Raw genomic sequence first — 27,198 nt, 5'->3', positions numbered from 1 at the left:
CACATCGTAAGGTGGAGAGCTGCCGCTCATACCAGGTGTGAGAACACACATTGATACACATCGTAAGGTGGAGAGCTGCTGCTCATACCAGGTGGGAGAACACACGTTGATACACATCTTAAGGTGGAGAGCTGCCGCTCATACCAGGTGGGAGAACACACGTTGATACACATCATAAGGTGGAGAGCTGCCACTCATACCAGGTGGGAGAACACACGTTGATACACATCGTATGGTGGAGAGCTGCCGCTCATACCAGGAGGGAGAACACACGTTGATACACATCGTAATGTGGAGAGCTGCTGCTCATACCAGGTGGGAGAACACACATTGATACACATTGTAAGGTGGAGAGCTGCTGCTCATACCAGGTGGGAGAACACACGTTGATACACATCGTAAGGTGGAGAGCTGCCGCTCATACCAGGTGGGAGAACACATGTTGATACACATCATAAGGTGGAGAGCTGCCGCTCATACCAGGTGGGAGAACACATGTTGATACACATCGTAAGGTGGAGAGCTGCCGCTCATACCAGGTGGGAGAACACACGTTGATACACATCGTAAGGTGACGAGTTGCCACTCATACCAGGTGGGAGAACACACGTTGATATACATCGTAAGGTGGAGAGCAGCCGCGCATACCAGGTGGGAGAACACACTTTGATACACATCGTAAGGTGGAGAGCTGCTGCTCATACCAGGTGGGAGAACACACGTTGATACACATCGTAAGGTGGAGAGCTGCCGCTCATACCAGGTGGGAGAACACACATTGATAGACATCGTATGGTGGAGAGCTGCCGCTCATACCAGGTGGGAGAACACACGTTGATACACATCATAAGGTGGAGAGCTGCCGCTCATACCAGGTGGGAGAACACACGTTGATACACATCGTAAGGTGGAGAGCTGCCACTCATACCAGGTGGGAGAACACACATTGATACACATCGTAAGGTGGAGAGCTGCTGCTCATACCAGGTGGGAGAACACACATTGATACACATCATAAGGTGGAGAGCTGCCTTCGGACAACAAGAGTGGTAGGTGGGGAAAGAGAAGTGGGTACGTCATAACAAAAAAAAAAAGCGTGGAAGCACAGATGAGTTGAGCCTCCAGGATAACGTTAGGATCCATGACCAGTCCCAGCAAATGTTAAGTAAGTCTGGGGGTGCTGGAAAGTAGCTGTTAGACCCAGCATGGACATTGGGTATTGGGGTTTGGGTCTGTAACACTGATGTCCAAGGAGACAAAAAAAAATAGCATTATTATTATGTTCATATATTTTCTGTTTTGCCAATGTAATATGCATCACATGTTAAACAGCTAACATAGTAAACCATATAGTCTGAGTTGCATGTAAAGTAACCTGGTGTGCTATAAGACATTCCTGTAGAACTACAAAAAATCGTGCTTCTGTTATAACTTTATTACCATTTTTTTAATTAAGGTTGTTAATATATTTTTTATTTCTGTAATAACTCTTTTTTCATGCTTCAAATTAGTGTTTTAAATCTTTAAATACACTGATTTCTTCTTTTACACAGAAAAAGAAAGAAAACAGAATAATTCTAAATAACCTTCCTGAATTTGGATGTAGGTTGTGAACAGCATGACTATCTTCTTGGTATTCCTACAACGAGTATTTCTGCAGAGGATAATATTCTAATAAGCCTTATTTCAACTTGGGAAAATTGTTTTTATTGCCAACACTGTACTATGAGAGTCACTCCAAAAAATTGCATTCTTTTATAAACATTTCAGTAAGAAGTTTCAACACCTGTGGTCTAACCTTAATATGGTCTGCTGGTTTAATCACAGAAGCACATCAAAGTTTCTTCAAAGAATTTCTCCTATTTATACTGACCTGGATACAATTAGAAATGTAAACCTTATCTTCCTGCCTGCCAACCCCTCTGCAACAGGCAGTTTTTAAGTAGGCTGATTTTGAAATGGGCATTAACAGAGAGAAATATCTTCAAGATATTTTCTTTTCTGCCTGGATTATTGCTCAGCATGGTGGTCTTACATACAATGTCATGCATTATCAGTCTTGACAGTTTTGGATTTGCTACTTTGTTGGGATCTTTGGGCTATTTTAACCAGTTTTATATATCTTATACAAACGGTATGAATTTATAACTATGATTCCTAAAAAAATCTCTATTATCATTCCAGCATTTCAGCTTACATATATTTTACCACTTAATTGGTGGGATTATTTTAATAAATACTTTATGCATATTCTGCACATATGCCCTCACCCATAAATACACACACACACACACACACACACACACACACACACACACACACACACACAGACACACAGACATGCACACATTCATACGCACACACACACACACACACACACACACACACACACACACACACACACACACACACACACACACACACACACACACACACACACACACATACACAGACACACATGTTCATTCAAACACATATACATATGTGTGTGTAATAATTTTTAAATAAAAAAAAACAACATTAACTCATCAATAATTATATGTATCTCAAAGAATGAGGACAAACTGAAATGTATGCTTACATTATATAGAGAAAAATAACATTTGTACAAATTTCGAGCAGATGCACTCACATCATGTAGGAAATTGCTGGATGGTATCAATTTCCTATAATTCCAGACTTTAAAGCTGAAACTAGTGAATTACTTGAATATAGCATTTGAATCTTTACTTTCACTGTAGAGATATCATGGTGATATCCCTACTTAAATAACAGGCTTCACATTACTAATTTTATCTACAAGGTTTCTTCTAAATGAACATTTGTCTTAATTCTTTTGTATTGATCAGCATAAAGACTACAAATCAACAATACAAAAATAAAAAGTTATAAAAATAAATGTAAATAAGAATAAGCTAATGGAGGCTTAACAGATACCAACTTGTCTTCCAGAAGGATTACAAATTAACATTAAACATGCACTTGCAATGTATGATGAAGGATGGTAATGTCTAATTATAAAAGTGATAAACCTGAAAGCAAGTAAAGCATCAGAATTCCATATTTAAAGACACTTGCTTTTATTAAAGATGTAAACTATTACAAACACTATATGCACCAGGAACAAGAGGCTGCAATGTTATCTATCTGATGACTGAGTTTTTCTTCTAATTGAAAAATGGCTGCTGATAAGAGATGAAAAAGCTGAGTTATTTCACATGAGGCACAGTGCCTGAATACGATCTGAGTGCACTATTCAGAAGTAACTCAGTGTTTCTGTAGGAATGAGAGTTCAGATAAGCTTATCACAAGTCATTATACTCATGCCCTATATTTGCTTTTGATTTGTTAACAACAAAATATTGTGCTTCTGGTCTATTGGTGTAACAAAGAAAAAGACAGGCATGCACACAAAATGGTGCTGTCCCCCTTTAAGTTTTAAAGATACAAACACCTACTACTCATGAAAATGCCAAAAAGAGGATCATGAGCAGTACTTTTGTAAGTCTGGAAAGTATTTATTTCCAGCTCCAGATATGGGTCAGATGAGATTTCCTTCTTGGATAAGTTATTTATGGTGATCCTAAATAAATCATGGCTCAGGACTGCTTCAATAAGAAAAAATGTACAAATTCTTTAGTATCACTTCCAGAAACAGGAAGAAGAGAAAGCAAGTATGTGTGCAAGTCTGTGTTTGTGTGGGTGCATGCAAGTGTGTGTGTGTGTGTGTGTGTGTGTGTGTGTGTGTGTGTATATATATATATATATATATATATAGATACATACACACACATATGTATATAGTTAGATATAGATATAAATATAGATGCACATCCATGTACACATATTGTATACATAATGTTTATCCTTAATTAAAATACTATAACTAATTAGCTGAATATGATAAAGATGTCCACTGCTAGCAAGTCTTCATTCTATATATCAAGGTAAGATCCCATCAGTTTCATCATGTAATACATAATCATAGCTCTCAGTGCCCTTGATTTTGTAGACTATCCCTGATTTTGCATCATATTTTTGGTCTGTTCTTTGTACATGTTCTTTTCCTGGCAAACCAATGAATATTGTACTCACTAAATGATGACTGACATTTGAATTTCAGACTTCATATCCTTTTGAAAATTTATGCTAATGCAAAACCTGTTATTCTACTACCTTTAAGTATATAAGTGTAATATTTAAAATCTGTGCCTGATTTGTCTTTTTCCCCATTATTTTTTGTCTTTCTCCCTATTAAATAAGCTTACAGGTTGAGAGGTATGTGCAGCTCTACTTAAGACAGTTCACTAAAGCAAAGCACGCTAAACAGTTAACTAGAACAATGAATACAGATCACAGATAAACAGAGAAACATCCACATAGTTTCTCTTTCTTATTAAAAGCAATGAACAATGTGTATCAAGTTACATGGTTGTGTGAAAAATCACATTATTACCTTTATATTTGCTCAAAGCTTCTGAGACTGACCCAGAATTTTGGTGACTGTTTTTTTTTTTTTTTTTTTTTTTTTTTTTTTGGGGGGGGGTGGGGTTCATGCTTCCTAATGGGGATTTTCTGTGAGTACTCTATTTTCTTCCAATTTCCCTAAAACCTTGCTGGCTGAGTTGATATTCTGCACTGTCAAGTTATAGTAAATTTCCACCAGTCTGGTAGATTAGGTCATCATTGCTTAAAAAGGATGACAAGGATTATTTTATATACCTAGTTTAATAAATAGTTAGAAGTACATGCCAGCTTTATTTTCCATGTTTTCTCTCATTCTCTAAAAAAGTGTTTCTATACACACACACACACACACACACACACACACATATATATAAAGAGGAGAGAGAAAGATTTCATGGGTTCATAGGTAAGTGCTAGGCTAGCTGCCCTTGTGGGCCATTTTAAGACTAGTCATTTTCTCTTTTTCTGCTCAAATTAACCTATTCCATTTGGTTACAGACTGGCCTTACCCATTTTATGCTTGATAATTATATATATCACCCCCAATGAGAATAACTGGAATCATACCATAGATAATTTGAGGAGATCCATGCATGGGTTTAAAACATTTAGGAGTTGCGTCTGTTTATTAGGCTCTTCTGGGGTACATTTTCTCTTTCCCACACATAGACCAAGTGGTGCTTGAATATGGACAGAGATTAATTTTATTAAACGTGGATGGGGGTGTATTCCAGAGCAGTTGCATCCTCTGCAAGATATAACTATCCCCCAAACTGATCTGTTGATGTTGCATAATATGTTAGATCCCTAGATCAAGCATTTCTGATACCATTTGACTTCCTGACATGCAGTGAATCCATAAGTAATGGGGTGGAGGATGCCTTGTATGGCAGGCACAGGTCACCTCTTAACAGTCTGTAGGATACCAAGCATAGTGACAGGGCATGCAGTTTAGACCTTATATCCTTTTACTAAAGTATCTCTGAGGGTATTCCACTTGTTGCATGGGTCTAGACAGAGACATGCCAAAATGGCCATTATAATCAATGACTAATGAAGGCTGAGTAAAGGGGTACAATGACATCACTAGATCTAGACACAATCTCTTTGCTAATAATCTGTGCACTATAGAAGGATTTTTTTATAACAATAGACACCTGTTAGTCAAAAGTTAGGTCACTGTTCACATAAATTCCCAAATCCGAAACAAATTGTCAAATATCAGGGCCATTTTTTCAATGTGGTAGCAACTGGATAAGTTAGTGGAGACAGGATCCCAGTTTTAATTGTAACCAAGAATTAGTTAAAACAATAAAGTACTGTCACGTTTGCATCTTAAAAAATGACAAAATGATAATTAAACAGCAATTATTTTGAGAGATGTATGAATTTTATAGATGCTGCTTTTTATCTTCTGTCTGTGAAAAGTCCTCTTAAATAAGTTCCTTTGATCTGATATCAGCATGCTTTGAATATTAATGCAGTACATGAAATTAACAAGGTTTTGCCATTGGCCACGCAGGCTACCAATAAATGGAAAAATCACATTTCTTACCAAGCCTAGAGGGAAGCTTTTCATTATTATCTTTTTGTTATTGTATTGTTATCATAGGCTTTTATTGTCTGTACTAGGGCATAGCAAAATTCATTTAAAATGGGTGGCGAAAGCCAAACACACTCTGGCTAGGCTTATAAATGCCCTAGGGCAGATAGCCTAGTATGAACCTATAAACCTGTGAACCTATGAACAAGTCAGTTAAGAGTACATGAATTCCCACCATCATTCCAGAATTCACTTCTATATGAGCCATAGTGAGAGGAAGCTATAAGGACACAACATTTTATTAAGTGCTGGTTCAAGTTTGTAGCTTCTCCTGATATTCCCTGCATCTGTAGTGCCTCTAATTTATTGAAGCCCTTGGCGAAAGTTACTGTGTGGGACAAAGGGCAACAGTGAAAAATGATCACAGCTTCAAAATATAGAGAAACAGATGTGAATGTTCAACGCAGAAAATGAGGGTGGCTATTTTACATGGTAGGGTTTAAAGCTGAGATGCTTTTTTAAATAAAACTCAGTACTACAGTACTAAGCAAAAGTTTACAAAAGTTTATCAGACTTTGCCAAGAGAAGTATGCATTAATGTGACTGAAAGGCTCAAGACGTAGACACATCACAAAACATTTTACTTTAAAGGCAGAAATAGCTGAGTTGCCTGAAACCGGCAAGGAGAAATGCTTAGCTAACAAGTGTCATTGAAGTAAGTGATATATTGAGTGAAATGTACAAAAAATAAATCAAATTCTGTAGTATTTTTACTTGCACAAGACAAAAGCCCTTTGGTTAAAGAAATGTTAATGTGGTATATATAAAACACATCTTCCTTATTGAAACTGCATGCAAGGAAATGTGGATCCTATTAACTTTAATGTTTTGTGTTATTATTCTAGATAACTGTAGCTATGGTAAATTAAGGCTTCATTTATTCTTTCTGGGTTTCTTCCGGTAGGTGACATTTATGTCTTTTTTTTCCTTCTTTTTTTAGCACAGCCTGGTACTTCAGAATGTATGAATACAACCTCTTATGTCTATCCCAGCTCTGCTATTGTTTGCAAGCCTTATTATTTTGTTGGTGATTACTGATCTCTAAACTTTTTTCCTTTTAATTATGTACAACATGACCGCATCCCCATAAGCTTGCTTCAGAGATAGAAAACAGTTTGCTTTGATATAATTTTGTTTTTGTTTGAATGCCAACAATACACCTATTATCAGGCGCATTAGGAATGGTGATGAGTCTGCTTACAGACAGGAGGTTGAGCAACTGGCCCTTTGGTCTAGTCAGAATAATCTGGAACTGAACACTCTTAAAACTGTGGAGATGACAGTGGACTTTAGGAGTGGTACAATATTATTCCCCTCTTTATATTTAATACTGCTGTGTCAGTTGTGGAATCCTTCAAGTTTTTGGGATCTAAAATCTCTCTGGACTTGAAGTGGGAGACCAATGTAGGGTCCATCATAAAAAAGGCACAACAGCGAATGTACTTTCTGTGACAGCTGAGAAGTTCACCCTCCCACAGGAACTGTTGATTCAGTTCTATACAGCAGTTATTGAATCTGTTCTCAGCTAATCCATAACAGTGTGGTTTGGATCTCTGTCTAATCATGACAAAAATAGAGTACATCTAATAGTCAGGTCTGCCAAAAATATCATTGGTGCTAGTTTGCCCTCCTTACAGGACCTGTACCATTCCAGAGTCATGAAAAGGGCAGGGAAGATCATCACCGACCCTTCACATCCAGGCCACCATCTTTTTGAACTATTACCATCAGCCAGACATTATATTTTAATACACACCAAAACAAGCAGATATAAGAATGTTTGTTTTCTACAGGCTATCAAGTTCATAAACAGTTAACTCAGCTTATTAGGTTGGGGTATTCTTTTTCCAAAGCCTCCGAGGATTCTGCAGTATTGTTGACATATTGTTAATACTTGTTTCTTTGAGAGTTTATTTCAGTATTTCCTGCACTGAGTTGCACTTTGCACCTTGTATGTATATGCATATGCAAATAACGGTAAAGTGGTGCAGGCAAACTGCTCCTCCAAAATTAGAAATACAATGTACACATTGATACCACACAGAACAGGGATTGAGTGGGTCACTGACTTTATGATCAAGAAGGAAGCACCTGTTGGGGAGACCAGACTAGTAGAAGTGTTATTAGAAATAATTTTAGAAAGTAATTTTTTTCTGTTCAACGAGTATTGCCTACAACAGATTGGAGTTGCCATGGGTTCACCATGTGGTGCCAGTTTTTATAACATGGTAATGGCACACTGGGAACAACAATTTGCCCTGAGTAATGATAACAGCAACAAGACAACAAGAACATTTTCTTTTATACATGGTTCCTGGACGACATTTGTATAATATTGAAAGGTGAGAACCAAGAAGCTTGTAATATGGTTAACTATTTTAATAACACTACTAGTTTTTTGAAATTTACAAGTTCATTTAATGAAGATAAAATTAATTACTTGGACATTGAACTAAAGAAAGACAGAGTCAACCAGAGATACACATCTTGTATATACAGAAAAGAGACATACTGTAATTCTTTCTTGCACTTTTCCAGCTCGCACCCTTTACATCAAAAGAAATCTGTCCTTAAAGGTCAACTGGTGTGAGCTGCTAGGATGACAAGTGAAGAAAATAGATTTACAGAAGAATGTGCAATGTTATGACACATGTTTGCACACAGGGGGTACCTTGAGATCCTCTTGACTGAGGTAATCACTGAAGTTCAATTGAAATGTGAATCAGGAGTGTTCACACCTATCCTACACCAAGCTGACAGATGTGTTTATAATGACTGTCCTGTGGCACCTTTAATTTCTATTGAAATAATCTTGAATTTAGCAGACAATGGACATGGTTTTCAAAGTAAACCTCAACTTTCTCTCAGTTTCACTACTATTTACACAATTGAGGCAAATGAAGCGAAGAAAATCGTAATGAAAAACTGGGCCTTATTGAAAACAGACAAAGTTTTATCACAAAAATTGGGTCCCTCACCCGTGATCACGTACAGGAAAGGGAGAAACTTGAAAAATTTAATTGAAAGCAGGATGGTTAGGACAAGTAGAAACCCAGGGATGTATAAATGCGAATCCTGTAACCAATGTAAGTTTATGGAGTCTGGTCAGTGTTTCAAAATTGGTGGCCTAAAATTCAACACCAAACACAGACTTAATTGCAACTCTAGGTCTGTGATTTATGTAGCCCAATGTCAAACCTGCCCAGCCTTTTACATTGGCAAGACGGACCGCAAACTAAGAGAACGTGTGTATGAACATATATATAACATTAGTAAGAACAAAGAAGAAAATGCTTTAGCTTGTCACTGTAATGAATGTCCATTACACAAATTTAAATTTAGGGCCATTGACCATGTGGCCATGGACATGCGAGGTGGGCCTACTTCCCTTCTCCTAGAGAAACTAAAATTAATGTGGAGGCTAAGAGTAAATGCGTCCTGTTCTCCAGAACTGAATGAAGTTTGTTCTTTAGCATGTGTTTTAAAATTAAAGAGTTTAGAAAGGTGACAACTAAATATGTAGGTTCTGTTTGCCACTTAGATTCCCTTAATTATAGCTACTTGGGGTTTAATATGGATGTCTTTTTTATACGCTAGTGTTACCTACTTTACTTTTTTGACTACTGTTATGGTTGTTATATATAACACATTTTTTAACAATACATATACACATTTATTTGTAGTTTCTTATGTATCTTGTTTACAGCTCATCATTTTTTATGAATAAGTGAGTATTGCATAGTTGCCTGGACTTTCTAACTGTTTGGCTGCAGAGTTTTGAGAGTTAAAAGTTAATTGGTTATGATCACATTTTAATTGACTGTAATTTGGAGTGATTTAAAAGAGTGTATTTTTAATTATGACTTGTATCTGATGAAGTTTAGCCAAGGTGCTAAACGAAAAGCTTTTCATTTTATGTGAGTTGCTTATTACTTTTATTGTTTTATTTTATAATAAAGTGGAGTACTGGCAGACTGAGAAGACTTCTGTACTTCCAAGTTTGTGTTTCCGAAATTTTGTTCCTGGTTTTTGTGGTTATAAATAATCTATTTGTGTTTGGTGACACTGTCTATAGACAAATGGATGTGCCAATAGCTACGCCAACATTGTCATGGCAGCTTGGGAAGAACAGTTGTGGTTACTGAGATGCAGGGCCAACTTGACTTTTATAAAAGGTTTGTGGACAACCTCCTTATGCTGTGGGATGGTGACAGTAATTCTTTCAACCCTTTTTTTGCTAAATTAGGTAACAGCACACAATTCTTGAAATTTACTATGAAGAGTTCCCTTTCCACGATTGACTTCTTGGATGTCAGTTTATACAGAAAACTAATAATCAATCTGATACTGAGATATATAGAAAGAAATGTTACAATAATTATTTGCACAGACAAAGTATGCACCCCAAGCACATTTTTAGAAATGTGCTCAGAGGGCAAGGAGTGAGAACCTCTAGGTTAATAACTAATGATATGAAATCTGATAGAGAGTTTATGGATATGAAAGATAGATTTATGGAGAAAGGCTGTTGTGAGACTGAAATATCTCAAGCGACAATGGATATTAATAACAGAAGAGAAGTAGATATCACCCTATACTTCTCTAAATAGGAACGCTCTTCCATAGCACTCAAGTATAGAAACAACACTTTGAGAATACCCATCACGTATTCTAGTAATACATAGTTGTTACAAAGAATTTTTGATAAGAACTGGAATATTTTATGTGCTGTGTAGACATACATGTTGCCATATGTACAAAGCATACCTCTCAACTGTGCAGATTTTCACAGAATGTCCAGATTTTTGTTTCATGGTTTTGGTCAGTTTTTCATAAAACTCATGGTTTTCTGGAAGTCACTGGGAATTTAAGTCACTAATTAATGATAGACATTTTAGTTTCAGAATTCATATCCTTCCGAAAATGCACGCTAAAGCAAAACCTTTTATTCTAGCAACTTTCTAACTTTTTAAGAGTAATACGGTGGTGGTGCTGCGGTAGCATTGTCGCCTCACAGTAAGACGTTGTCCTGTTCGATTCTCAGCTAGAGTATCTTCCGTGTTGAGACATGCATGAATGGGCGTACCTTCATTGAAGGTTGTGCGTCAGGGCTGGCAACTTGGCACGTAAAAATCTACTGCCAATCATTAGTGGAGCGGAGTTCCGCTGTGGCGACCCCTAACCCGGGAAAAGCCAAAAGACACAACAACATTTAAAATCTTTCTCTGATTTTGGGTCTTTTTGGCTTTGCCCAGATTTCTTGTTCTTAAAGGTTAAAATGCATGGCCCAAAGCACTGACAAAGCCCCTTGCAAGATGACCCTTGTCCCTCTCTTCCTTATATTGCATTTATTAACTGGCAGTTTCTTCTTTCCCAGTCTCAGGAGCAATCACATTCCTTATTACATTTATCCCAGCTCTTTCTCCTTTCAAATAAAGCCTCTGTCTCTCACCTGATACATGATCTCCATCTACGTTACATATAAAAATGATCCTTTCTGTCCTTATATAGTTGTTTACTACCAAAACGACACTCATACTTTGCTCCTCTCCTATAGCACTTTATCATAAACTGAAGTAATTTGCTAATCTCCTCAGTTACCCTCAACTTCTTACCCTCCACCATGTCTCTGGAGTGGTAATAAAATTCTTCTGTCTTACACAATTTGTCCCTCATAGTTCCTCCTCAATGTCCAAAGAAGCTAAAGTTACACTTTATTCCTCCATTATTAGGTCCATCATTGACTATATTATCCCGTTTGTCATTCACCTTGCTAAACACCTAAACCAACTTAAGATCCTTCCATGCTATAACAAGTTCCCATACTCCTTTAACTCGTTTACCTGAACTGAACTAATGTTACAGCAAACTTCTGCTCCAGAGACTTCAGCCTAAACTGCCACATTAACTACACCAGCTTGCATGGCACTTACCTAACCCAGCATCTGCCTCCTCATTTCTGGAATAGGTTCCCTTACACATTAAACAGAATACTTCCCTGGTGACTTTAAAAGCAGTTTGTTTGATAGGTTGAGTGATAAAAAGTTTTCACCTGGCTTATGTGGGGAAAACCTGCATAATGGGGGACACTATTAATGTCTGACTAATAATATGTGATTTGTCTGCACTTTTTGATGATTTCCTTGGTTAGGAAGAACCTTGAGCATTACATTTCAGCAAACACAATTCCCCATCTGTTTCTGAAAAGTACCCAAAGGGAGAAGATTGTAACAGTCAGGAAATATACCACCAGTTGCACAATGCATAACTTATCTTCTTGTTTTCGCTGATACACTATGCATCTCTTTATGGATTTTCAGTTTGTTGACCTCAGAGGTCCCTAAAATGTATATCGTTTCCTTCTCAAAATCTGGAAGTTACACATCCCTGCTGCTCCTGCATTAAGATCTAATAAAACCATTTTAATCAAGTTTTCATCAGTGTAACCTTTTTAGACTAGACCAGCACATTTGTTGTTTATATATTACTTTCGCTCAAAAACTTTAATAAATATATTTTCAAAAAAAAAAAAAAAACAGAATATGCTATCACAAACGTAAGAACAGGGATGTATTTCCATTCTCACAAAACTGAAACCTATACTTTATATCATGTGTTCAATTTCACTTTTGTATGCCCAAATACCTCCTCTTCTCTGCTAAACTTCAGTTGCTGACCCTAAGACAGTATGATTTTTTTATATTACTTCCTTATATTTCATCTTATCCATAGAAGTCTTCAACAAAGCTAGCCTTCTACTGCACTTTTACTTTTGCTTTAAACTTAGCTACCATTTCTGTACCTGTCTGTAATATGTAAACTAGTCTGAATATCCTTCTGTCTCTGCACATAGCAGTTTGTTTTCTTCAACTTCCACAGTAATAAATGTATGGTCCCAAACATCAAGTATTTAAACACTCCTTTTCCCAAAACTGCAATCCACTTTTTCCCTCCACAGCTGTATGCATTTTTCTTCTTATTCGTTATCTATGCCTGTCTTAAAATCCATCCACAAAAATAATAATAATAAAAATAATAAAAGTGGCTTGGACTTGAATCCAAGACCTCCAAAATATGATTTTAATGGTTTTATGTCATTTGATCTAAAAGGCAAATTATCAAAACACACCTGATTGAACGCAATTGGTCTAAACTCACTTCAGCTAAAAGAGAATATCTATAAATTTAATAAAATAGAATAAAAGAAAAGAAAAACATTTTTGAAGGGGACAAGTCTCCCTGCACCCCCACTCCACAATAAATTATATGTAAGAATTCCATAGTCGTACTACAGTGGAAGAAAGGGAAACACTGGAAGTGCACCACCAGGCCACACAATGTGGTAAAGTAAACTGCAATATTACTTATAAATCTTTAAGAAAATTCATACTAGTGATCACAAATCACAAACTTAGTTTATTATCATAGTTATAAGTGGTAAAGTGTATTGAAGAATATCATTAGATGAAATATGATTCCATCACTTTTTTTCAGCCACTTGCGATTAGATACAGTCATACTTAGATCATACTAACAGTTCTGCCAATGCGACAACAGAAACTTCTTTGCCCCCTCAGACCAACTTTTCTCTTTGAACAACCCAGTGGCTAGATGCACTGTATACCAAAAGTTGTGGTATCCATCTACACGTCTGTTCACAGCTGTAAAGATAGCTTTAAGTGTTTTAGCTGGAACTTGAATCTATAATAAAATCTCTTTCAGTATCACCACATTATTTGCCAAGTACATTTATCCCCAATAGAAAAGTCCCAGTTAAAATTATTGTTAATAAGTGGCACATTCAGCCTACACACAGTTCATATGCACTGGGAGAAGTATCAGCACTGGCTAGCTGTTTATTGGACAGACAGTCACGAATGCCCTTCCTGGCATAACTGCTACAGTCTTCAACATGTTTATCTGTTCTGTTCAGCAGCTTGTATTCCAAGAAAAGCAAGAACTGCACTCTTTTTAGTGATTTGTTCAAAGTCACAGAGTAGGCAAATGAACACTAAGGGAATGAAATCCAAGAGTATAACACAAAGCTTAAACACAATTCATAACCTTAATCCTCTATGATAAGCTGCTGCACGGGACGGTGCTTCCTAAAATCTGTGCATACACCCGAATACTCTTGTCTCCTGCTGGACCACATATACACATATATATACGTACATATATTTCAAGCATGGGCAATAATGCCCTTCTAGCCTTCCAATATATACCAAAACACTTGTTCCCATTATAAGTGCCAGGCCGTCCTTAAAAATATTGTGCTTGCTTTAATATAATTTGATAGTCTATTCCATGCATCAGTTACTCTCTTAGACAAACAGTTAGTACACTTTTCATTCCTACAGAATCTTCTCTATAAGTTGTCTGATGATTCTCTATTGCTTTTTGATAACCCCAAACATTCCCAGAGGTGGTTCACTCTAAATGACCAATATATCTGAATAAGGTTGCCATTTGAATATCTGTATGAGACACTGTACAAGTACAGATATTTCAGTCTTTCTTAATAACTTAAATTTTCACATCCATGTATGCCCTTGGTATATTTCTGTTGTACTCTTTCCAGGTTACTCATGCTTGTTTTCCTATAAGGTTTCCTAATTGTTATTTCATACTCAAGTTTGGGTCTAATATGATTAACAAACATGACTTCATCATTTATGATTTCCTAGACTTTACAATCTTTTTTTATGCTACCTATAGTTCTATAATTTATCATTAAACAATTACTTGATAAGAACAGAAAATCTCAAAGCTGGATCTACCCATATACCCAGGTCCTTAAACGAAGTCTCAATCTCTGTGTGCTGTATTCCATATTCACCTTTCAGTTTATGTCTCCCAAATCTCATATGCTTAGCCGTTGATGTAATTATAAGCGTATTATTCTTCTTCTGTGCCCAAATGGCCAATTTAGTCAAGATCTTTTGCAGACAGTTTACCCATTTTCATTTCATCTGCATACAGACTGTAGCACACCTCAATTAAAAAGATAGACTTGAAACATACAATCTAAACAAGTAAGGGCCTAGAACAGAGCCCTGTGGGGCACTTTGACTGTAACCTTGAATTTCACCTGTCCATCTATATGATACTTGCCATGTCCTGTTTGTAAGCCATGCAGCTATCCAGCTTAACAAGAGTACATCAATACCTAGCTGTTTTAATTTATTGATGAGTGTTTTGTGTATGACCCTGTCAAATGCTGGTTAAATCTAAATAAATTACATCACAGCACAATTTTTCATTCATACCTGTTATTGCATTGTTATCCGCGGTGGTGGTGCTGCGGTAGCGTTGTCGCCTCACAGTAAGACGCTGTTCGGTTTGACTCTCAGTTAGAGCGTCTTCTGTGTGGAGACATGCGTGAATGGGCGTACCTTCGTTGAAGGTTGTGCGTCAGGGCTGGCAACTCGGTACATAAAAATCAACTGCCAATCATTAGCGGACCGGAGTTCCGCTGTGGCGACCCCTAACCGGGAGAAGCCAAAAGTCACAAACAAACCTGTTATTACATTGTTATAGAACATCATGTTACATGTGATAATAGATCTATTTTCAACATATGCATGCTGATATATGGTTTCAAGTCCCAACCTTTCGAATTCTGGCAAAAATGTATCCAGTATAACCCTTTGCATTAGTTTTCCACAACATGAAAGTAAATTTATAGGTCTGTATGAATCTGGGTTTGTCCTACTCCCCTTTCCCCTAAAGACACATTTTCACAGGTGTAACACGTTTTTACAATTTTATAAAAGCACTGTCTTGATTTGCAGAAGTATGTCATTAGCTCTTCTCATTTGTAAATGCAGAAACTGGTTTCTGACACCTTATGTGGACACAAAGAGTATGCAGCATTTTTCTTCAGGCTTTTCCATCTCTTTGGTTCAATAACCAAAATTCAGGATGGAGAATATTCATAAAAAATATATCTTTATTTTTTTAAATTGAAAACTAGGCTTTGGTATAGGCACTATGGAGTGTATGTCTCCATTCATGAGGATTCTCCCCATATGTATATGGCCTGGTAAATAACAGATATACTGGTACTGTAAGTTCCTGCTGAAGGGTTCTCAGGTCATTATCACTAATTATCTCTTCTCTCTGTGCTTTGTTTGGATCCAGTTTGCATAGTTCTTTTTCAATATAATCTAATTTGATTTAAGTATATGTGGTCACCTGGTTATCACTAGGACAATTTATTAGCCCTTTTGTGAAGCCAAAATGCTTTCTATAAGATTTTGTAAATATATCTATTATCTGCTGTATCTGACAATAAATTTTAGAATTTACATACCATTTTTTTCAGTTTGTATGTTTTTGCTACTAACATAGCTTATATATCTATAAAATGGTTTCTTATTATGCTCAATATCTTTATATAAATATTCTTCAAATGTGTCTTCATCTTGTCTCACACTATGCTTAATTTGTCTGTCTAGCTTGTTTATTTCAGTTTTCAAAGCCATAGGTAAACTTGTTTGCTATGTCTTATATATTTTGTCTCTCACCTTAATCAAGTATATATTCATATGGAAATATATCCTGCTGATGTTAAAGATTTTTTTTTTCATTCAAATAATTTCTCTTTCAAAACTTTCCGCATTCCTTCTGCAGTTTTCCCTCTGAATGCATCACTCCAGTTAGCTTAGCATAGCGACTGTTTTGCTTCTATATAATCCATATAATCTGTTCCTAATCTTCTGTGCATTAATTTAGATTTTAGTTGGCAGAATTATCTAGCAAGAAATTAACCTTTATAACCCCATGATCACTGCAAGTTGATGGCAATTTCTTTAGGAACACAAACAATGTCTAGTATGTTGCATTCCCTGGTAGGCTTTTTTAACAATTTGAAGCAGTTGTTGTTCCTGAAGATAAGTTGCAAACAATTTCCTTACTAATGTTGTTGAATCTATATTATTCCACTCTGTTTCTGGTAAATTTAAGTACACATCCACTATTATTCTTTCCTCATGTATTTCATGCAAAACATGTAATAAATTCCTCTAGATCATTGGCACTTGACTTTGGTGGTCTTTACACTCTAACAGTTGTTATGTGCTCCAGGGTTGTCTTTATTGGCACAGTTCCACAAGCTACAGTATTGGTATTATCATTGAACATATAATAACTCAGTTATCATAACAGTCTTTAATCACTATCATAACATCTCCACCTGATATTTTTCTTATAATGTCTGCTACAGTAAAAACATTTATACTCTGACAGAACTTGTTTCCAGCCATTGCTCTTTAACCATGTTTCACAAATAATAACATCAATCTTATAGGAACATAACAAATTTTCCAATGAAAAATATCTTTAATGCTGCTAGCATTAACAACCATCAGAGATGCATCAAATGTTGCTATCTGTGAACTGTTAATTTTTTGACTTGGCTAAAGTCCTGCCTTGTGTTTGTCAAATATTGCAAAACATCTGCTGCAAAAATTCTTTGTTCTAATCTTGACATGTATGTGCAAAATTAAGCCAGGATATTCTACACATTTCCATTTTTTTAATCGGACATTTTTTTTTCACGCAGGTATTTACCCCAAAAAGCATTATTTTCATTTGTAGTGATTTGACTCTCCTTTCTAAATGTGATTTGTGAAAAATACGTCCAAACACCTTAAAATCTATGCCATCTTAGAAGTCTGTAAGTTCTCTACTAACAGTCAGAGAGTCCTTATGGAAGAGATCATTTGTACTGACTTGAATAAAAACAGATCCAAATTTCCTTCAATTTTTTGCTCCTGGCAAGCATAACACTATTTGATGTTTATTATCATCTCTGCAAATGTAAATATCAGTTCATCTAAGTATTGCATCTCCAATTACAAGACTATCTTTTCTGACCAGATCTGAAGATTCTTCAGCTTCTAATAGAGTAATATCTGCTGTATCACTTGTTACAAAGGAATGATCTTCATCACCATTAGTCTTATTAATCCCACTGTTTTCATTGCATATTACATTTCCAAGCACACAATTCTCATCCAGCTGGCTTTGTACCGCCACAGCTTGAGCCATGCTGTCAACTGCTGTCTTTATCCTCTTTTTTATTTTCTTACAGTAATGTTCTTTAATACTTCCATATTCAATTTTATTTCTTCCTTTTCACTTGCCCCTTGGCTATTTTTTTCTACCATCCCCTTTGGAAGAAGTATGCATTTTTTCTGTAGAGGGTAGAAGGTTGGCATAATGGTTAAGGTGTTTACCTTACAAACATAAGGTGCAGGGTTTGATTCTCACATGTGGTAATTGGCTAGGCTGAAAATGGCCCACAAGAGCAGTTAGCCTAGTACTAATCTATGAACCTATGACTGAAGATTTTCTGTCAAAAATTGTTATTATTCCCTGTAATCTGTGTGTTACATAGCAAAGCAGTGTCCTTTTTAGAATGTATTCTCTTTGCTTTATAGACATTAATCAGTTTCTTTTATTCTCTTTTTACTGAATTTCTTCATTTTGTTTCTTATTTTATTTTCTTCTATATGTTCTGAACTGCTAAATATTTGTATCCAGAATTAAAAAGTTGTCAGTGGTATTATCTTGTTCAATAGGGGTTGAGAGATCTTTACTGACAATAGACACTTCCTTTCCTAAATGTGTTGTATTTGCTGTTTGTCTAACATTATTTATCTTGTCAGTCCATCCATTAATATATGTAACAACAGTTCTCCAAGATGTGCCATTTGCACAAGTAACCAGAGAAATCCAAGAGTGAAGGTGAAGCTAAAATTCACACACAGAAGGCCAACAGTAAAATCAAACTCAGCAATGTGTAGGTAAAATAAAACTTTAATATGTACAAACAGCAAAGCTTTTGGGTAATGAACCCTTCCTCAGTGCTATACAAATTCACAGTCCAACATCTCTTAAATAAAAAAATTAAAAGCTACACAGCCAAGGACTTTCATTAAACAACTAAAACACATAAGAAGTTAAAGGACCATAACAGAATTTATTTTAAGCATGACTGTTTGTGCTTAAGAATTGATTTTAGTTAATAGACTAACTGATATTGAGGGGAACAGTCAGACTATAGCTGGAGAATCCATTCATATTCCTTTATTTCTAGTTTCTTGTTTAAATTTACCCTTCTTAAATTCTTAGTGACCGTATCTATTACCTTAAAAGAAAAAGTATGCATTGCACCCATATCATTAATATGTTTAGCTAAAGAATTAGTGGAGACATTTCTCCTAATCTCATATCTACGCTCTATTATTCTGTCCTTTAGTTTCCTTGTAGATTTCCCTACATAGACACTTGTACATGTACACACACCACAGGTTGCTAAGTGAATAATGTTCACAGAGTTGCATGTTGCAGTACATTTAAATATATATTTCTTATGTGTTAGAGGTGAATGAAGGTATAATCTTTGTTAATAAAACTACAGCAACAGCAGTTATGACATGGGAATTTGCCAATTTTACTGAATGTACTAGTATTAGAAATAGCACAAACATCTTTATAACACATGAACACAAAAAGACAGTAAAACTTGCAGATGTTCTCCTTTTCCAAAACGTTATTCCATAAGCGCTTTCGTAAGGACTACTATCCAAACTTCCTCAGACAAAGTTAGACAAGCAGTCAATGACTTATATACTTATACAATTAATAAATAAAACAATAAAGCAATTATATAAAAAAACAATTGAATAATTAAATAAACAACTCAATTCCTTTCCTCCTATGGAAAACTATTTACTTTGTATTTCCATATATAATTCATGATTTTATTATAAAATCATGAATTATATATGGAAATACAAAGTAAATAGTTTTCCATAGGAGGAAAGGAATTGAGTTGTTTATTTAATTATTCAATTGTTTTTTTATATAATTGCTTTATTGTTTTATTTATTAATTGTATAAGTATATAAGTCATTGACTGCTTGTGTAACTTTGTCTGAGGAAGTTTGGATACTAGTCCTTATGAAAGCGCTTATGGAATAAAGTTTTGGAAAAGGAGAACATCTGCAAGTTTCGCTGACTTTTTGTGTTCACGAGTACTAGTTGGTTGAGTTGTTTTTCATCTTTATAACACAGGCACTGTTTTAAATAAGAGCAATTATGAAAGGGGAATCTAGGTACAATGTCTATCACATTTTGTAGTTCAGGTAAAGTTCTCAAAATGCCCCAGTTATGATCTTTTTTACTGCGTCACTGCTTCTGCTATAAGTGGTAGTATGTGGCAATATTCTGTGATCATCTGAGGAAGCAATGTGGATATAAAATGGTACTTTATCACTAAAAAATGGTATAGCCTGAGTATCCCGTACTGCCATAACATCCCTTGCAGTACTGGTTAATAGATCTATGCCATAGCCTTGATCAACAAATCCATTCTCAAGTTCACTGATTTGTTCTAAACACTTACCCAATCAGCATTTAATCAACTCATACGGGTAAGTTGTCCCCTGACAATCCCTCTAAAAACATGCAGATCAAGCATACTATCCTTATGTAAATACCTGTTTCTATGTACAGTTTCTTGTTAACAGATGTATGCAAATTAATTCCATCATATATTAGCATAACATCCAGAAAAAATAATACTACTCAGGGATGTTGTCAAAGAGAATTTTAAGAAATTAGTACTTATATTTAAGTGTTCAACTAATTGAACTAATTCAGTGTTCTCTCCCTCCCATACAAAAAAAAAATATCATCAACAAATCATTAAAAAGAAATAAACCTTAGTCGAAAAATGCAATGGACCATTATAAACAAATTCATTCTCCCATTTATCCAATATCAAATTAGCATAGGTGTTTGTGACAGGGGTACCCACTGCAATGCCTGAAACTTGGTGGTCGAGTTTATCATTAGAAATAAAAATGTTGTTATCTAAGACAATTTCCCTAAACTCACAAAGAGTTTCAATCTGACTACCTGTAAACTGATCATATTTACATAAGAACTCCCTAATAGATGTCACACCATAACTATTTGGAATTGTTGTAAAGAGGGACTTAATGTCTAGGACAACCATTTGGGAATGTCCTGATTTTTTTGTTGTTCAAAACCTTTCATGCAGTTGACTTAGAAAATCAGCAGTATCTTTAATAAAACTTTTAACAAATCAAAGGTATTTACTCAATGCACTTTGTAAATACACAGATATTGGTTCGGTGTACTACCCTCTCCCAGAGATTACACAAGTGCAACCTTTAAACATAGATAGCATTTAATACTCTGTGCAAGATACTTGTGCTTTAGCAAATCACTAATGGCATAGTCATTTAAGGAATCCATTTTCAGCTGCAAATGAATGAAGAATTCTAAAATAAAAAGATAAAATCAGTTACCACAGAATTCACAGAGATTTTAAATCAACTTATTTGAGAAAAATCACACAAACAATATACAACTAAATATTAAATTAAGTAGAACAAAGTTGTTGCTCTAATAGTACCAGTTGTGCAAGTCATACAAAGGTGAAATTCCTCACTGTCACTCACAGTTGTGTCTCTTTTTAACAGTAAAGATCAATAAATTACAAAGCAACACTGAATTGTTTCAGATAAGCTCTGGATTGTCCTCTCTGCAGTCTGTCTGAATTTATAACTGACTAGAACCCATGGGATGGCTAGAGTTTACTTGTCTGAAACCTGTCTCTTCCTAACAACAGTGAAAATCAGAGGTAAAACAGCAAAATATGAATCAAAGTAAATCTTCTTGACTACAAGCTATCACTTTCTTCCTACAAACAGTGAAAAACAGTGGTAAAAATAAAATCTAAATCAAAATAAATCTCTTACCAGGCACAGGATTGTTTAGATAAGCTCTGGACTACCCTTTCTGCAATCTGTGTGAATTTATAGCTGACTAGGCCCCCTGGGATGGCTAGGGTTTGCCTGTCTAAAACCTATACCTTTCTAATAACAAAACAGTGAAAATTAGAAGTAAAACAACAAAATATAAATCAAAGTAAACCCTCTTGTCTACAAGCTATCCCCTTCTTCCTATAAATAGTGAAAAATAGTGGTAAAAATAAAATAATGTCCTGTAGTCAGATGATATATTTTTTCTATCTGTTGCACTATTCTTTGATCCCTAAGCTCTTGTACATGCCATTCATGATGTTCACATTAAGGATTAAAACAGCTATCCCAGATATCCTATCATGCCTACTGGGTTTATTACATTTTCTGGCTGTTTTTTCCTGGTTTACTTTCCACTTCTTTCCCAAATGCTACCTGTTTTGTATTGTCTATCATCATCACCTTCATCCCCCACTACACAGTATGTGCTGTTTGTATCTAGCACTTCAAAACTAATGGTCAATTGAAACAATTTCTATTACTCCCTTACCTTCCTCTATTGTATTTTTATGCTTTCTGACACTGTAAAAACAAAAAATACAAAGAAAAAAAAATACATAGAAAAAACACAAAGAAAAAAACTAGCTCAAAAGGCAGAAAGCCAAACAGGGCAGCTAAAATCCCCACTGAAGTTGCATAATGCTTATCCAAGCCAAAGAATCGATCCAGAAGTAGTCCAAGTGCAAAACAGGGCAGCTAAAATCCTCACTGAAGTAGCAGAATGCTTATTCAAGCCAAATAATTGAACCAGAAGTAGTCCAAGTGCAAAACACAGCTTTATTAAATCCACATAAAACAGATGTGCTTTCAACCCAGAACACTAGAACTTCATCAGACCAGATCATCCTGTGCAGCTTGATGAAGGCTCCTGACAAGTGATGTCTTGGTAAGTAAAAATTACACATTAGCCAGGCTATTGGTCATCCTTCTTTTACCAGCCAGCTCTACCTCTTACCAACACAGATACAACCATCCTCGCCATTAGGTCTGACAACTATACAAGCCAGTAACCACCTGTAGTCAAAGATTTATCCCTCTAGGCCTCTTGAGTGGTCTTTTCTGCTAGCTTTCTCTGTTCTTTTTCACTTTAACAAATCTTAAAATATATTTTTCTGCCAAAATAATACAACAACATCCTTTCCATTTTTTTGCCTTCCTATCATCTCTGCTTCCTGCTTATCTGGGTCACTTAAGATTTTGTGATTTTAATCAACCCAAAAATATCTGTTTCCCACATTTAATACACTTAGGTATTCATGACAACTTAGGTGTGGTCTTGGAATCTAAAGAGTTCAGAAAATGTGGGAAGATGTTATCTTTTGAATTTGTCTAATGCTGGCCTTCATAACATATAAATAGTGTATTTTCTAACATACAATACGTTATGAACATACAAAATACCTGCTCAGTTTCTTTAATACAATTTCTATTGTAACTCTTTATATTTTTAATTATGAGTTCCATTTCTGAAAACCAGTCCTTAAAGTGTTTTTCCCTCATGCTATAGATACTCAGCAGAGAGTCAGTACATGACTATTATTATTCAGTTCAGGAGCCTAAAGGGCATTATTCCTAGACAAGGCAAATGCTCTTTTCTTTTTTATTTTCATAAACGTTTTACGATAAATAGTCCCTTAGCACCATATTCAAGCTCTGATGTCACCTGTTCATGAACTTGTTCTCTTACAGAGCTAATATCTAGCACATACTCTGCACATATATATATATCTATCTATATATATATATATATATATATATATATATATATATATATATGTATGTATATGGGTTCCTATCAGCATTTCGAATGTTGAAAATGCCAAATTTAATTTAATCGAACTGAAATGTTTGAAATCTCAGAAGAGCGAACTGACGGAACATCGATTTTTTTACCCAGGGAAAGAAATCGGTGGGCCGTCATCAGAGTTTGCTATTTCCTCCACTGTGGTGCGGTCTCGAATTTGGTATATTTAATTAGGGGGTGTGTGGGGGCACAGCCCCCCATGTTGGGGTGTGTGGGAGGTGAAGCCCCCCCTTCTGTCAGTGTTTAAAGTATTGAAAAGTTTTGTTTTTTTTTGCAAGGAAAACCAATTTCTTTCCCTGGGAAAGAACATCAGAACGTAAACCTGTCAAAAATGTGGTTTACATGTTCGATGTTTGGAATACTTAGTACACTGAAATATCGGACACTAATGCAGGCAAAGTCAAATTTGACTTCTGCAGTCTAATGTCACCATTGCAGATTCATACTGCACAGCGCTGACAGTCATGTTTTTTCAGGGGGGCAAGCCCCCCTTCGCCCGCTCCCTTGCCACTTATGTATTCCAACTCTGAGATCACACTACAGTGCGGAAAATGGTAAATCTCCCAATCTTCACTGTTCTGCGATCTTGATATGAAACATCGCCCACGTATGCACCACCTGCCAGACTACATATGGTGGAGAATGTCATGATCAACTGCACTGGATTGAATGCCATTATACACTCAGACATCTGTATTCAACAATCCCACCATCAACTAATGGGTTTTCTGCATTCAGAATACCGGACATGCCAGTTTCATTCAAGGCACATTCAAGCTACTGATAGTAAACTATATATATATATATATATATATATATATATATATATATATATATATATATATATATATATATATATATATACACAGCCACAAACACAAAGTAGTACTGGACTCATAATTTTTGCTGAATTTTACCTAGATGTTTCTCAGCTACTTTCTGTCATCTTCTAAGATATGCTCACGATATAAATTAGTCAGTCTGATGTAAAGGCTATTTACAAAGTAGCATTACCAAGGTAGTTCACAAGTGGGAGTAATTCTTCTGGAATTTGCCTCACTAATGGCAAAGTATGGCAACATCACTGATTTTCCTGAACTGGAATAAAACAGATCTCCTAGTAAGCATTGCACTTCAGAGGGATAAAGCCCCATCTGTGACCCAGATATTCTGGGTCAACTAGTAATCAAAGATTTGTCGAAGCCAATCAGGGAGAGTAGGATGTGAAAGACCAATGGAAGCTCAGTCATCATGGGGGGGAGTGCTGTTTAGACAGATACACTGCCTTCACCTATTGGAGAAGCATGTGCAGGGCGTGCAGTGCATTGCGACGGGATGTGTTCTCGGCTCTGCCTATCTGTGTCTATATGGTAATCTTTGTGAAGCATACATGGGAATATGCACATAATAATGAAAGTCATAGCAAGCCCACACATCTGAAAGCATGCATATCAGCCACCAAGGCCAGAAAACACCTCATGGCTGCCTGGAGAATATCCATTCTGCAAACAGCATTTTCCCCATTAATGAGGAATGAATGAACAAACTTGTGACAGATACTAGATGGTTCAGGGGTAAAGGGGTGCAAAAAGCACATAAAAATTGATCTTTCTGTTATAAATATGTTTTTGTATTTGTGAAGGCACACAGATATCTCCCCATCACACCTTTAAATATACTAGAAAATGCATAAAATTAGCTATATATATATGTATATATATATATATATATATATATATATATATATATATATATATTTGTTCAGTGTATCAAAACAGAATCTGAAATAACATTAAGGGATTTTTTTTCCTGACAGCTGTAACTGTTTTTTTTTTTTTTTTTTTGAAAAACTGTGAAACTCACCTGTTAATTTAAATGTAATGTAATGAAACTTTTCTCCCTGGGTCGCTGGTGAAAATGGGCTTTGCCCAGTTGTACTTTGCATGTCAAGAAAGATAACTAAATAAATAAATAAATAGAACTATCAATATATAGTATTTTTCTGATGAGCTCAGTACAACTTTTTTAAAGAATGCAGATTTGCATATTATGTTGTATTGCCATTGCTACAGATTTTTTAAACAATGGTACCAGGAAGTTTTAAGTTTCTGTGTCCTGATGGATTGTATCATAGAGTTAAGGACAGCATACAACCAAGGAGAGATAGAAGAGTCTTAGATAAGGAATGGCTGGAACATAACACCAGCACATGGTCAGGTTAAATTATACCTGTCTTAAACCATCACTACTGTAAGTATCCTTGCTTTCATTTGATGGGATTGGAGGATTTGTAGACTATAAAATTGGGGTACAGATTGCTCTTCTCCATTCACATTCTTCTGTCATTATCCAGTTGGTCATCTTGGAGTTGTCTACATAGTGGAGGTATAGAAGCAGCTATTTATTGTAGTTATTTGGCTTACCTTAAGTAAGACGGCATAGTGTTACTATTGTTGGACTTTTCAAAATGAGCATCATGCCAGTTATAATCTCAGATACTAAATCATAGCATTTCTCCAAACACAATGAACATAAATCCCTGTAGCAATGATAAGTGGCACGTAATGTGGTGACGCTGGATGCTAGATTTAGAAAAAAAAGAAAATAAATCTGAAACTCAATACATCACCGTCATGATATGTTCTGCATCCTATTGTGAGAAGACAGGCAGCTGCTCTGTTTTAAACATTTGATATGCTAGCATGTTGATTATTTAGTTGTTAAGGCTAATGGATACATGATGCATGCGGTGACCTACATTTAATTTATTTCTAGTTAAAGCTGGTCCTCAGCTCCTCTCTCTTCATTGTAAGCTGCAGGTTTTACACAGCGCACAAAGATGGTTGTCAGCTTTTAAACTATGCAAACTTGTTCACTGCTGTTGCTATTTTCCAGAAATTTGTATTCTTTATGAAAACTGTTTAATCAGTTAATATGTTTAGGTTATCATTTATTTATTTGTTCATTTATTTATCTAGTTATTTATTTGTTTTTCATTTATTATTAATTTACTGAATTTGTTTACTGGACTAGAGCAATGATTATTTCAGTCCAGTTTCAGTCTCAGATCAGAGACAATACAGCATTCGCATGGGATATGGTCTAGAGCAATAACCCACTGCTTCCTAAACCTCACTTTAGGAGTTATTTTATTACAATACTATGCCTTGGCACATAATATGTATATCAAAAATAAAAGATAATTAATGGATCGGTATGAAAGGTGCCTGTTGAAATGCTGAGGATCACAATCACATTCCTCATAATAGCAGTAGTAAAAGTGTGAATGAGGGGATGAGGAATGTATAGCTGGAATGCAAAGCAAAGTAAAAAAAAAACAACATCACTACCTCCACAAAAATAAAACCAATACATGTTATGAGCACTTGATATTGTCATATGTATTTAAGCAGACTATCAGACTTAATTCAGCTAAAGTTTTCAAAGCTTACCACAACTGT

At 35.6% G+C, this 27,198-nt stretch overlaps 1 protein-coding gene across 5 annotated transcripts in view; it reads left to right on the top strand.

The window, feature by feature from the left end:
* The window catches only part of PRDM16 (PR/SET domain 16), a 2,576,872-nt gene that overhangs the window by 449,742 nt on the left and 2,099,932 nt on the right, over nucleotides 1-27,198 (top strand). The gene's annotated exons all lie outside the window — the stretch shown is intronic.

Source organism: Protopterus annectens, chromosome 2.part1, assembly GCF_019279795.1.
Source record: "Protopterus annectens isolate FY-2018-M chromosome 2.part1, PAN1.0, whole genome shotgun sequence".
Classification (NCBI taxonomy): domain Eukaryota; kingdom Metazoa; phylum Chordata; order Ceratodontiformes; family Protopteridae; genus Protopterus; species Protopterus annectens.
This window is presented reverse-complemented; position numbering and strand designations above follow the sequence as displayed.